The sequence below is a fragment of the Erpetoichthys calabaricus genome, chromosome 6, assembly GCF_900747795.2.
Source record: "Erpetoichthys calabaricus chromosome 6, fErpCal1.3, whole genome shotgun sequence".
Taxonomy (NCBI): domain Eukaryota; kingdom Metazoa; phylum Chordata; class Cladistia; order Polypteriformes; family Polypteridae; genus Erpetoichthys; species Erpetoichthys calabaricus.
Genome location: NC_041399.2, coordinates 152,593,374 through 152,608,340, shown reverse-complemented (window position 1 = coordinate 152,608,340; position 14,967 = coordinate 152,593,374).

Genomic DNA, 14,967 nt, shown 5'->3' with positions numbered 1-14,967 from the left:
TTCAGTGTATTTATATAGTCGCGTCAGGGATGTGGATCTGAAAAAGAAAGGGAAACCACACTGGATCAGTAGCACTGCTTTGACGCTGGGTGCCACCAGTTTGCAAAACCGAGCAGAGAACTTGCGTACGCCAGGGTTTGAGCTACCATGAAAATCGCGAGGTTTTATACATCGCGATTTGAGCGTGGAAACAGGCATAAGCAACATTTTTTATACATGAGGCCCCTGGTCTGACATTCCACAACTGGGTGGAGTCTCCTTTCTAGTACCCTAGTATAAGCTTTTCCAGGGAAGCTGACAAAATGTGATCCCCCAATAGGTTGGGCACACCCTCTTGTCCCCCTTTTTAAAAATGGGAATCATCACCCCGTCTACCACTCCAAACACACAGCTCCCGATGACCATGCAACATTGAAAAGGTGTATTAACCATAACAGCCCAACAATGTCCGGAGCCTTCAGCATTTTTTGGATGGATTCCATCCACCCCCGATCCTTGCCACATAAGAATTGCTTAACTAAATCAGTGACCTCCCTTATGGGTTTGGACATTGATCCCCCATCAGCTTCTAGCTCTACCTCTTCTACAGAGAGCATCTCCATCAAGTTCCTCAAAGTGTTCCTTCCACTGCAAGACAACATTTTCAGTCTGGGTCAACACTTCTCCACCCTTGCTGAGAACAGTCTGGGTGAATCCCTCCCTTCACTTTCTGAGTTGCCTGATGGTTTGCCAGAACCTCTTTGAGCCCAATCGATAGTCACTATCCATGGTCTCTCCGAATTCCTCCCACACCTTGGAATTTGCTTCCTTGACCACCAAGGCTGCAGCCCTTTTGGCCTGTCAGTACTTCTCTCTGCTGCTTCAGGAGTCTCCTGTACTATCCATAAACGGAAGGCCTCCTTTTTCAGCCTGATCGCATTCCTAACCTCTGGTGTCCATAATTGGGACTTTGGGCTGCCACTTCAAGGGGCACCTAAGGCCTTCAGGTCACAGCTGTTTCAGAACAAGGCCCATTCAGACATTATGACTTCAGCCTGACCTGGGATGTGGGCTAAGCTCTTACGGAGCTTGGTGTTGAAAGTTTTCTTGACAGGGGCCTCCCCCAAACTTTCACAGTTCACCCTCACTACTCGCTAGTACTTTCCAGGTCTGTCTGGGTGCCCCCCACCCCACCCCCATATGACCCAACTCATCACAAGTTGCCCCTCTTTTCACCCAAGTGTCCAGAACATATGGCCCCAAATACAATGATAAGATTATGAAATTGATCATAGACCTCTGACCTAGGGTGCTGTGGTACCAAGTACACTTACGAGCCACCTTATGTTAAAACATGATGTTCATTATGGACAGTCCATTCCTAGCACAGAAGTCCAGCAACAAAACAATGCCCAGGTTTAGATCAGGGAAGCCATTCCTCCAAATCCTCCCTCTCCAGGTGTCTATATCATTACCCACTTGGACATTGAAGTCTACCAGCAAAACTATAGAGTCCCCAGCTGGGACCCTTTCCAGGATCCCCTCCAATGACTCCAAGAAGGCCTTGTACTCTGAACTGACATTTGGTGCATAGGCACATATGGCAGTCAGAGTCCTCCCCTCCGCGACCTTCAGCCATAAAGAAGCAGTCCTCTGGTTCTCTGGGACAAATTCCAACATAGTATCAACCAGGCAGGGACTCAACAAGAAGCCCACTCCTGCCCAATACCTTTCACTCTGGGCAACTTCACAGTAAAGGATGGTCCATCCTTCTTCGGGGGGTTTAGTTCCAGAACCAAGTGAGTAGGTGGAAGTGAGCCCAATTATTTCTAGTTGGTATCTCTCCACCTCACCCACCAACTCTGGCTTCTTCCGCCAAAGAGAGGTAACATTCCACGTCCCAGGTGTTAATTTGTGTGATCAAAGTTCCGGTCCACAAAGGCCTCTGCCTTCAACCGCCACCCAGGTCATATTGCACCCAGCCCCATGTTCCTCCTGCAGGGGGTGGGTCCACAGGAAGGAAGTCCCACATTACATTTTTGAGCTGTGTCTGATGAGGCCTCATGGTAGGTCCCACCACTAGGCGCTCACCTGTGGGCACTTCTCCCTAAACTGGCTCTAGAAGTAGGCCACGGTCACCCCATACTGGGTTACTCTTTCTATCTTTATGGAGTTTCATTATTAGGGGCAATGGATCACTCTTTGTCTGACCCCTCACCAGGGACCAATTTGCCTTGGGAGGCCATACAAGGAGCTTCTTCTCTGGACAACATAGTTCCCAGGGTCACAGGGGCACTCAAACCTCTCCACCACGATAAGGTGGTGTTATCCGGAGAAGAATATATTAACTAAAATAATTGAATTTTTGTTTTGTTCATCTTTCAGATTAAATTGTGTTTGGGCCCAGATCCGGACCAGAGATTGAGTTTTTTATATGGACTAATGCAAATCCAGACATATCAGCAGGAAAACATATCTGAGGACATAAATGACATCATTACTATTTCATAAAAATGAATTGAAAATGAAACGTATAGCAGAATTAATTTTCTAGTTTTCTAAAGTATGCAAAGAATATTCATAACCACCTTGTGGCATAGGATGTCACTACAAGCAGTATTTTATATTTTGACTACAGGAGAACTAGAATGCTAATCTTCAAGTCATTCACTAATATTAGAAGCACAGAGAAAAAGCTAATGGTATTTTAGGTCAACAAATACAAAAAGGAAGTGCACAACAGAAAAGCAGAGATTAAAAATGTGAAATAACAAATTTAGTGAGGATAAAGTGATAACTAATGTATTTAAGGGATACTATAAACATATATATACTGTATGTCAGAGTGCAATGAAGTAGATAGTCATGTTAATACTTACCATAACTTAGTACACTGCTTTTTAAGGAAGTAGATAAAACACTAAGACTTACTGAAATTAAGGATGCTACAGTATAAATTCCTTATAAAGTGGGAAAGCTATCGGTCCAGATGGATATCCAACAGAATTTTACAAAATGATATCTGCTAAACTATCTCCATTACTGTAATGCTAGCCAAGTTTTAAGCATCAAAAGATGACAATGTTCTACCACACCCTCTGCCAGGCATCAATCAATATCTTTCCTAGGATAAACAAAGACACTTTGGAATGTGCATAATATTGACCAGTGCTTCTCAACCAGGGGGTTGTGACCCCATTTCAAGCCATGGGCTGCTGCCAGTGGGTCATAAATTCCTATTGTATATAATGGTAATGGATTCACAGGGGTTCCTGCACCAACAATCACACTCAGTTCACATCCCACCTTTCACTTCTGCCCAATCTGATGATCACGCTTGGTTCACCAAGGGAGACCACCCACCCCATACCGGGATACAACACCAAAAAGAAACACTGAGAAACACTGATATTGACCGGTGTAATTACTGGATAGCGATGTTAAAGTATTGGCCACATTTCTAGCAAAATGAAATTGAAAAAGTGATCTCTATAATAATATCACAAGATGGACTTATTTAAAGGAAGACAACTGTCATCAAATGTTTGCCACTTGTTGGATGTATTGTACACATCCTCAAAAGCTTGCATATTGTAATCTTTTTAGTTAGCTAATAAAAGGTGTCATTTTGCTTGACTTGGCAAAACTCAGAAATAAAGGGAATTATAAGGGAAAGAATGGTACAAAAATTCATTCTGTGCAGATGATATTATTCTGTTCATCACTACCTAAATGTATCACTGCTGATCTCAATAAATGTGTTAAAATGACTTTTACAAGGTCTCTGAATTTAAAACAATTCTGGAAAAAAGCATGTTATTTTTAGTAAACTAATTAGCATATAACAGTATAGTAGAATGCTGTCCACTGAATGTTTCAGAAAAATTAAAATATCTGAGAGTTATAGTTATAACATATCTTAAAGATCTTTTTTAGCACAATTTTAGCGGTTTGATAGAAAGCATTAAACAAGATGATAACAGATGGTCGACTCTACACCTCTAACTACCAGGAAAAGTTATTATAGTAAATACTGTATGAACATCTTCACAACATTTGCGTTGCTATTTCAGAGTAATCCCATACTTATTAACAAATCTTTTTTAAAAAGCTCAATACCATTATCAGCTCATTTTTGTGGATGGCTAACAGACTACGTATTAAAAAAAAAATCAACTTTTCAAAGACCGAAATCAGAAGGTAAAATGGTGCTACCTTTCAGCTATTATACTGGGTTGGGAATATTTTTAATTTGAGTAGGGAAAAGTCCCAACATTAGACCACCTTTACCTATGGTGGGAAAGAAATCTCTGCAATCGATATCTCAGACAATGAGTGCAATTCTATAATTCACAACATTTATTCTTCTTCAGTGTGTGCAAAACACACTGTAATATTACTGAAAATCATATACTGGATACACTCCTCCAAATTAAAACTATAAAATATCAGGAATTTGACCCTTATTGTAAACAATATCAGGTAACTCCTGCCTTGCTCGGATATATTTTTTGTTTATTGTCTACAATAAGAGCCCTGTTGGAAAATGATCTTTAGTTATCTATCAAACAGTACAGGATATAAGTCTTTAGAGTTATTCCAGATGACTTTAGACTATTTGGTGATAAACTGACCATTAGTGTTGATCTGCAACATCTGCCAAAGTGTTTTTTGCAGAGAATTAAATATATTAACAGGTGACATAGTTCACAGAATTTTACCCTGAAAATCCACAGTGCGGCTGGCTTAAACAAACATCTTTTTCCTCAGGAGCCCATGATGCTTTGGGAGACCAGTGTGGCATCAGACAGCTGAGGCAGCTATGTTGGTTGGGAATGTCATTACCCAATCTATGCTACCTGCCTGATTTGCATTATGCATGCATAGAACTTTCATGCAGACGTACTCCAACTCACACTTTATGGCACTACCTGATTTGCTTCGCACACGCTTCAATAATTTATGGCATATACACACATGTGTGATGTCACTACCTGATCATGCTATATAACAAGACCTTAACAAAGGCTTCTTTCAGTCTTAATAACACTTATAAAGCATCAGTAAGGTGGTTATTCATCTATGAGCAGTGTGGTATATTAAGAGCCTTTGATGTGCTGGTATAATTACTTGTGAATATGAAGGAGTCACAGGTCTTATACTGAAATTTGCAATTTCATGAGAAACATGTCTCACTTAAACCACCTCTAACTATTGCAAAGATAGATAGATAGATAGATAGATAGATAGATAGATAGATAGATAGATAGATAGATAGATAGATAGATAGATAGATAGATAGATAGATAGATAGATAGATAGATAGATAGATAGATAGATACTTTATTAATCCCAAGGGGAAATCCACATACTCCAGCAGCAGCATACTGATACAAAAAACAATATTAAATTAAAGAGTAATAAAAATGCAGGTAAAAACAGACAAGAATTTTGAATAATGTTAACGTTTACCCCCCCCCCCCCCCCCCCCCCCCCCAGGGTGGAATTGAAGAGTTGCATAGTTTGGGGGAGGAACGATCTCCTCAGTCTGTCAGTGGAGCAGGACAGTGACAGCAGTCTGTCGCTGAAGCTGCTCCTCTGTCTGGAGATGACACTGTTTAGTGGATGCAGTGGATTCTCCATAATTGATAGGAGCCTGCTGAGCGCCCGTCGCTCTGCCACAGATGTCAAACTGTCTAGCTCCATGCCTACAATAGAGCCTGCCTTCCTCACCAGTTTGTCCAGGCATGAGGCGTCCTTCTTCTTAATGCTGCCTCCCCAGCACACCACCACGTAGAAGAGGGTGCTCGCCACAACCGTCTGATAGAACGTTTGGAGCATCTTATTGCAGATGTTGAAGGACACCAGCCTTCTAAGAAAGTATAACTGGCTCTGTCCTCTCTTGCACAGAGCATCAGTATTGGCAGTCCAGTGCAATTTATCATCCAGCTGCACTCCCAGGTATTTATAGGTCTGCACTCTCTGCACACAGTCACCTCTGACGATCACGGGGTCCATGAGGGGTCTGGGCCTCCTAAAATCCACCACCAGTTCCTTGGTTTTGCTGGTGTTCAGGTGTAGGTGGTTTGAGTCGCACCATTTAACAAAGTCCTTGATGAGGTTCTTATACTCCTCCTCCTGTCCACTCCTGATGCAGCCCACGATAGCAGTGTTGTCAGTGAACTTTGGCACGTGGCAGGACTCCGAGTTGTATTGGAAGTCCGATGTATATAGGCTGAACAGGACAGGAGAAAGTACAGTCCCTTGCGGCGCTCCTGTGTTGCTGACCACAATGTCAGACCTGCAGTTCCCAAGACACACATACTGAGGTCTGTTTGTAAGATAGTCCACGATCCATGCCACTAGGTATGAATCTACTCCCATCTCTGTCAGCTTGTCCCTAAGGAACAGAGGTTGGATGGTGTTAAAGGTGCTAGAGAAATCTAGAAACATAATTCTTACAGCACCACTGCCTCTGTCCAAGTGGGAGAGTGATTGGTGTAGCATATAGATGATGGCATCCTCGCTCCCATCTTCTCCTGGTATGCGAACTGCAGAAGGTCGAGGGCGTGTTGGACCTGTGGCCTCAGGTGGCGAAGCAGCAGCCTCTCCATGGTCTTCATCACATGTGACGTCAGAGCGACAGGCCGGAAGTCGTTCAGCTCACTAGGACGTGATATCTTTGGGACTGGGGTGATGCAAGATGTTTTCCAAAGCCTCGGGACTCTCCCCTGTTCCAGGCTCAGGTTGAAGATGCGCTGTAGAGGACTCCCTAGCTCCAACACACAGATCTTCAGCAGTCGTGGCGATACTCCATCTGGACCCGCTGCTTTGCTGGCATGAAGTCTCTTCAGCTCTCTGCTCACCTGCGCTGCTGTAATTGTGGGTGGGGATGTCTCTCCTATACTGGTATCAGCAGAAGGATAGGTGGAGGGTGCAGTACTCCGAGGTGAGAGTGGGTTAGGGTGGTTAAACCTGTTAAAGAAGTTGTTCATTTGGTTTGCTCTCTTCACGTCTCTCTCGATGGTGGCACCCCGCTTCGAGCTGCAGCCAGTGATGATCTTCATCCCATCCCATCAAAGTGTAATTATTTTAGCAGGCCATAATGAAGAGATAAATAACTACTTTACTGATGCTTTTTAAGTGTTAAGTATAAAAGTAGTCTTTTTCAAGACCTTATTACACAACAATATATGAGAAATTAATGCATTTTTGCAGTTCCTAAACTAAAGTTTACCTGATATTTTATATTATTTAACTCTAGAAAATATCAGAATTTCCTTGTGTGGAGCTGTGCCAAGCTTTTGTAGAACTAACAAGGTTTCATCAATCTTCTTCTAAAATAAGTTTGCTCAACTCCTGTCTGTGTTTCCGCTAAACGACTATGACTTTAATTAATAAAAGGTTGTTGTATAACACAGCGGGTTGTTTCTTTTTTATTACTAATTAGCTCTTTGTGTGTTAGCATGGGGAGTTTAGTGTGCCTTATGATTGCAAATCATAATTGTTTTAATGATCTATAAGATCAATTCTATGATCTTTTAATTTTACATTATGCCTCTGAATATCCTTTGGAGTCCAGTTAACTCAGTCATTAAGGAATGGAAAGAGTATGGCACAGCTGTAAATCTGTCTAGAGCAGACCATCCACAAAAACTGAGTGATCCTGCAACAAGAAGACTAGTGAGGAAGGCCACCTATGGACCAATGATATCGCTAAAGAAGTGGATGAGATTGGAGTGACTGTGCATACAGCAACTGTTGCCCGGGTGCTTCAGCAGTCGCAGCTTTATGGGAGAATGGCAAAGACAAAGCCACTATTAAAAAAAACAAAAAAACACACACATGACGTCTTGTCTAGAGTTTGCCAGAAGGGATATAAGAGATCCTGAAGTCAATGAGCTTTTGGCCATCTGACTAAAGGCCATGTTTGGAGTAAGCTAAACACTGCACATTATGAAAAACACACCATCCCCACCGTGAAGCATGGTGGTGGCAGCATCATTCTCTCTCAAGTGTGTCTGCAAAGGCTTCCGGGTTTGGCGGAAGTGCTGGGGGGACGAAGACCTGGGTAGGATATAAGACAAACTATATCACTTAAGAGACTTATTATACAGTACTATACATATGATCAGGTCTGAATACATATATCGGTCCTTCTTATGTCCAGATTGACTTATGACTGGTCCGTCGGAACCAAACGGGGTCGTTGGTCAGTGACTACCTGTATTGATCTGGCTGTCATTGTGTTAATCCCCAAAGACTACCACATTTTGGGATGAGGAAATTAAAGTCTCTAAAGGTTTGGAGACAGTTAAGTTTGAAGCCATTCTCAAGGGGCTATCAGGTAGTGGCAATGAACACTGCACCACCATGCCAACATTGCATACAGTACCATGAAAAAGTATTTTTCCTCTTCTGATTTGTTTGATGATAGCACACTTTTTGACACTACATACTTTCAGTTATCTATAACAGAGAGCACCTGAGTGAACAAATACCACATTTAATCAATGAACAAATTTATCTAACACCACTTGTCACAGTGTGGAATAGTAAGAATCAAAAAGCACATAAAGACATGGTCAGAGCAATTCCTGAATATACAGCATCATAAAAAATGTTGGTATCTATTAGGGGATATAGAACAATTTCTATGGCTCTGGGACCTCACCAGACCACAGTGAGAGCCATAATCTTCAAACTGAAAAGACTTGGAACAGTAGTGAATCTTCCTTGACAAAACCAGTCCAAGAATACAGTGTAAAATAATCCAGGTAGTAACAGAGAATCCTTAAAAACATCCAAAAAATTTCAGGCTTCTCTTCCCTTAGCCAAGGCCCATGTTCATGACTACACAATTGTAAAGGCAATGGCCAAAAATTGATTTCATTGCAAACTAGTAAGATGGAAATCAAGGAGCATATGCTGTAAATGTTTGTCTATCGTTTACTAGGAAGCACCTAGATGGTTCCCAAGTCTTTTGTGAAAAACACCCATGGACGAATACGACAAGAATGAAACTATTTGGACAACGTAGTTTGTACAATGTTCAATTTAAAGCAAGAGCAGTAAGCATCATAGCAGAACTCAAATATGGTTGTGGGTGTGTGATGGTGGGAGGATACTTTGCTGTTTCAGAACCTGAATGACTTGTTATAAATGAAATAACCATAATTCTGCTCCATATTGCAAAATTGGTCATCCATCTCAGCACTGAAACTGAAGTGAAGTTAGGCCATGCAACAAGAAAATGATCAAAAACACAACAGCAAGTCCACATAGGAATGCCTGCAAAGAAGCAAAATTCAAAGGCTAAACCAGTAAACTCAATAGAAATGCTGTGGTAGTATCTGAATCAAGCAGTTCATGCTTAAAAACTCCCCGTGCTTCTGAATTTAAGCAGATCAACAATGTGATAAAATTCCTCCACAGTGAAAGACTGATTGATATTGAATTATAGGAACTGCTGGGTTGCAGCTGTTACAGCAAAAAGTAGCATGAGTTATACGTAAGGGGGGGGGGGGGGGGGGGGTGCAATTACTTTTTACATTTTCACACAGTGCCAGTTGGGGTTTAATAAAGTAAAGTAAAAAAAAAAATCATATAAAACTAATATGTTTGACTAAAGGCCTGAAAACATTTGGGTTAAATATTTGAAACAACAGAGGAAATCAGTAAGGGTCAGGAATGTTTTTCATTGCACTGTTTTATCATTTTAACAAATTACCAATGATGAACTTCACTGAAAGGAGAAAATTAGTCTAACAGAAGCATCTATAGAAAGCCAAATAATAATAAATTTTATGTTTTACTAATGTCTCACAGTTTTTATTCCCAAAATATTTACTGCTGTTCAGCTCAGCTTTTCTATGAATTCCGACTGAATTTTTCAGTTGGTGCCTGTGTATTGGTCATGCAAGTGATGCTGTTTCAATGGAGGTAAATTGATCAGTTACTAACTGTTGTCCATCTCTCACTTACAGATGGAAATTTTAAGGTGGTCAGCAGTTCTAGGGTTAGAGGGTCATTATTACCATGTATACAGAGCTCAGTAACAACTTTCAACATCTGGCGACTTGCCAGCGCCAAGATTAGTGAGCACAACTTAACTAACTTACTTAGAAATCTCAGTCTTCCTTACCTACAAATCTCAGAACATAGTAGTCATAACCTAGCAGCATATCAAAAAGCAGATAAATATCTCATATCTCTTGTTTAATCCCTGAAGACCTATCATTTACAGTCATCAATGAACCAAACTGGCACAACTTTGGAATATGAGAGGAAAACCCATACAGCAAGAGGGGGACCAAGCAGATCTAACAGTGGTCTGGCTCATGTTACCAATATATTGAAAGAAATTAAGAAAATAAAGTAAATATTAACAATAAAGAAAACCAGATGAATTCTTGTGGTCTCTGGGCCCATGCATTCAAGTCTAGAACAGTCAAATGTTATAACTGATATGTGCATATCTAATACAGTTACATACAGTATGTATGGCAGCTACACTTAGTGCCTTTAAAATGCTTTGGCATACTTTTTATCTTGAATTTTATGAGCTTTTTATAAAAGGCACCTGTTGACATTTCTTTCATTTATTTTTTAAATAATTGCAATTTAGTATCTACAATAAAAATGTCACTGCAATAATAACTACAATAGGTTTCCTCTGATTATTGATTATCCTCTCACTCAAATTCTTCTTTCAGAGCGTTATCAGGGCTTTATGTAAGTTACGGCATGAAGAAATCTAGAATTAGGTTATTCAAACAAACATGTCCTTAACTATCCCTGTTAGTGCTGCAGTTGCTTCACCAGTCCAGCGTCCTATGTTTGTGTTCTGTGTGGAGTCTACATGTTCTCACTGTGTTTCTCTGAGTACTCTTCATTTTCCTCCTAACTAATGAACATGTGCATTTTAGGTGAACTGGTGATTCTAAACTGGCCTCACGTGAGGGTGATTGATTGTGTGGGTCCTGCAATAGGCAGACACCATATTGCTTACTCCTGTATGATGCTTAATGCTTTTGTGGTAGGCTCTGGCCTTCCATGACTGCACTGGATCAATCAAGTATGAGAATGTTATGGTATGTTAAGATATGTTGTCATGCATGCTCGTCTAAAAGTCATCTTTCAGGCTCATCTGAGGTAAGCATTACCACCCTGGGACTCTGGGGTGCACGATCGCTAACTCTCTTATCTCTCTTATCGTCCACAGCACAGAGAAGACACCCATTGAGGGTAATTGACCCTGTCCAGGAGCTATAAAAGTGGGGCTCTCCCAAGGTGGTGTCTCAGTCATGAGATGAGTTACCTCTGTTACGCAGCTCCCACGCTGTGTCTAGACCACTCTCCAGAGCATATCAATTTGAAGCTAATGGCTAAAGATTGGTTTTGTTGATGCACCACATGCCTGTTATTCTCAGTTCTTTTATTTTGCAAGTAAATGGGGTGGCCTGGCTGACACCCCAACATTTCTGCCAGACCCTATCCTTCCCTCAACTGACGACAACATTTTGCATATTTCTTTTACTCAGAGAGTTCCTGCATGCACAGTTCGTTTATCTTATTATAGGTACCATTGCTAGCATGTTTTGCTTTTGTTTAGGAATAGATTAACTAAATTCTTCTTTTGTAAAGTCTTAAATGATTTTGACCAGTTATTATGGTCTGTAAATAGAATATAAAACATAATACAGAATATGTAAAAAAGATAGTTCTAAAGACTGAAGTAATGAAATGGCATCCCTCTGCCACCAGGCCACTTTCACTTGAGGTCCTGGACAGCGTGTTGCCACAAAATTAACATAAATTTACACAGGAGTTGATGCAGATATGATTTATATAAAATACATTATCTTACAGAATTTTGTGTGGATATTTATCAATTTCATATTTTGTATTAAAAAGAAAAGAATTATTTTTCTGCAGTTATTATTATTTTGTTATTCTTCTTGACTAAATAATATTCATGAAGGTAGGCACTGTAATCCTATGACCTGTGTAAAGTATAAAGTTAAGCTTCCCTTGTACCATTTTAAATGACTGACTTCAAAAATAAGTGAACGTCACTAAAGTTTAGTCATGAATGCAGATTCTCAATGCTGAATCCTACTTAGTGCAAACTCTCATTTTTACACATGTTGAACATCTGCAGCCCTGGGATTCTCTCAACTTTTGTCCAATATGCATATTAAAGCCAACAGAGCGAGTGACAACCCCTGCTTTGTATGTGACTGAGTTTCTGGGAGGTGTCGTTTTACAACACTTCTTCTTGACACATGAATACTTTCTTGCAGGTGTCCCATGAACTTTAAATACATGTTTTCTTATGCTTATTTGTGAATCACCAGGATAACAGTTGTATTTGGCATTTTATTCATAGCCCACATTGTTGAAAAAAATATTTTGTTTTCTACAATAAATAAATTCAAATTTACTGAAAATGATATAGAAAAAAAATCCCTATTTATGTAAAAGGTGAAAAGTTAAATGTATATTTTGTTGAAATAGATTCAGTCCTACCCTGAAAACAAATACAAAATGAAATAAAAGAGCATAAGATGAATAGGAGTACAACTCCAACCCAACTCATCACCTTTCTTCACTGAGCTTGACGGCAGATATGAAGCTCTCCTATTGTATTGCTGTGTTTGTTTTTTCAAAAAACATGACATTGGTGACAACATGACATGACATATCTCGCCTATTATATATATATATTGTGATAGATTAAGGTCTCCGTGACCCCTTGAACCCTCAGACTAGACGTCAGACACCAGGTAAAAGTCCAAATATAATATTTATTTAGACAATTATGTGCACAAAGCACCCTCCACTCCACAATACTCAAATAATAAATCAATAATCAATAATAACAATAATCCTCCTCACTCCCAGACGCGTTGCCACCCTTCCACCCAGCTCAGCTCGACGTCTGGGATTTCCCATAGTCCTTTTATAGTCCTGATCCGGAAGTGTTTCGCCCTCTCTTTCCACGTGACTAGGAACACTTCCGGGTCATATAAAAACTCTTCTTCACCCCGGAGGCACGTCGTTTCTTCCTGTCATGTGATCATGACACACCGCCGGGTTATAGGGCACATAAGAGTCCGACAACCTCCCTACAGCGACTCCTGGAGGCCCCCATGGTATCCAGTAGGGCTGTGCATATCAACTACAGAGTCCATGAGGCCCTGCTGGAATTCGGGGCACGTTCATGCTGTCGGGAGAGCTCCTCCTGGCGGCCTGGGGGTGAGGGCCGGAGTAGAAAGCCGGCAATCCTTCACAATATATATATATATATATATATATATATATATATATATATATATGTGTGTGTGTGTGTGTGCGTGTGTGTGTGTGTGTGTAATGGTAGTAATAGCAGTAAAGTATTATTTTCACCGTCCACTCTGTCTTTTCAAAAAGCACAACACGGGTACTTCAAAACATGATTTGCTTTCTTTCATGGGATGTCCTCAGATCCTGGAGCTACCCAGTAAGATCACGGGACGTGTACATGGTCTAAACAGTCACTCTTGTCACATCCAGTCCATTCACTTATTATCTTAGTATGAGAAGGCACTTCATCACAACAGGTACTGGTGTTACAAATTTTTTAAAAATCCTGATTTCTGCGAAAGTGGACTGCTGAACCTACTGTTTTATCACTCCAGAGTACACATTTCCACTGCTACTGAGTCCAAAGGAGGTGTGCTTTTCACCACTCCAGACGACTCTTGGCATTGCATATAGTGATCTTAGGCTTGTGTGCAGCCTCATTTCATGAAGCTGTTGACACACCGTTCTTGTGCTGTTTCTTCCCAGGGCAGTTTGGAACTCTGTTGTGAGTGATGCAACACAGGATAGCCAATTTTTACATGCTATACACTTTAGCACTTGGTGGCTCTGCTCTAGGAGTCTACGTAGTCGACAACTTTGTGGCCAGGCTGTTGTTGCTCCTAGACACATCCGCTTCACAATAATAGCACCTACAGTTGACCGGGCCAGATCTAACAGAGCAGAAATTTCATATATTGACTTGAGGCAAAGGTGGCATCCTATGACAGTGCCATGTTTAATGCCACTGACCTTTTCAGTGTGACCCAAGCTAATGCCAATGTTTATCAGCAAAGGGTGTGGCTTCAACACCTGAACGTAATAATTTGAAGGGGTGTCCACATATACCTTCTTTTGCATTCTTCATTCACTTTTTCCATAACACATGCATTGCTTTTCAAAGACCTTTAGGCAAATTATACTTTACAATTTGCCTAATAATTTGATCCATTACTTATTTGTCAGAGATCTCATCATTTTCATCTAAATCTCTCTCTCTATATATATATATATATATATAGAATCCAACATCTGTCTGTCTGTCTCCTTTCACGAGAGAACTACTTCACAGATTTAGATTGTTTTTTTTCTATAATTTGCTTGAACATTCCGGTTGATTTTGTGACTTCTCTCATTACGCTATGCATGATAGTTTGCTTGCGGTACCAATTTATTTTTTGCGAATCCAAGAGAGACGTAGTTTGGCAAGGGTAGGGGGGCTGGGGCCCTCCTCACTCATGCACCAGCCTCAGAGTGTAGCTTACATCCACTTAGCTAGCGAACGAGAGAACTACTTCATGGATTTGGAACAGGTTTTTTATAGAATTTGCTTGAACATTACGGTTGATTTTGTGAATTTGCTTGAACATTACGGTTGATTTTGTGACTCCTCTCATCGCGCTAAGAGTCATAGTTTGCTTGCAGGAGCAATATATTCACGCTAATCTGAGACAAAGGCTGCAGGCCGAGGGGAGGGGAAAGCGTAACGTCAGGAGTGGGGAGTCGGTCTACCTCTGCGTTTTGGAGTGTACCTTGCTTCTGCTTAGCTAGCGATACCTTTTTGCTTATTGATTTTTGAAGTTTGTCCTGTTTCACTACTACGCGGGTGGAGCCACAGGGGACGGCTAGTAGCTGATAAAAATG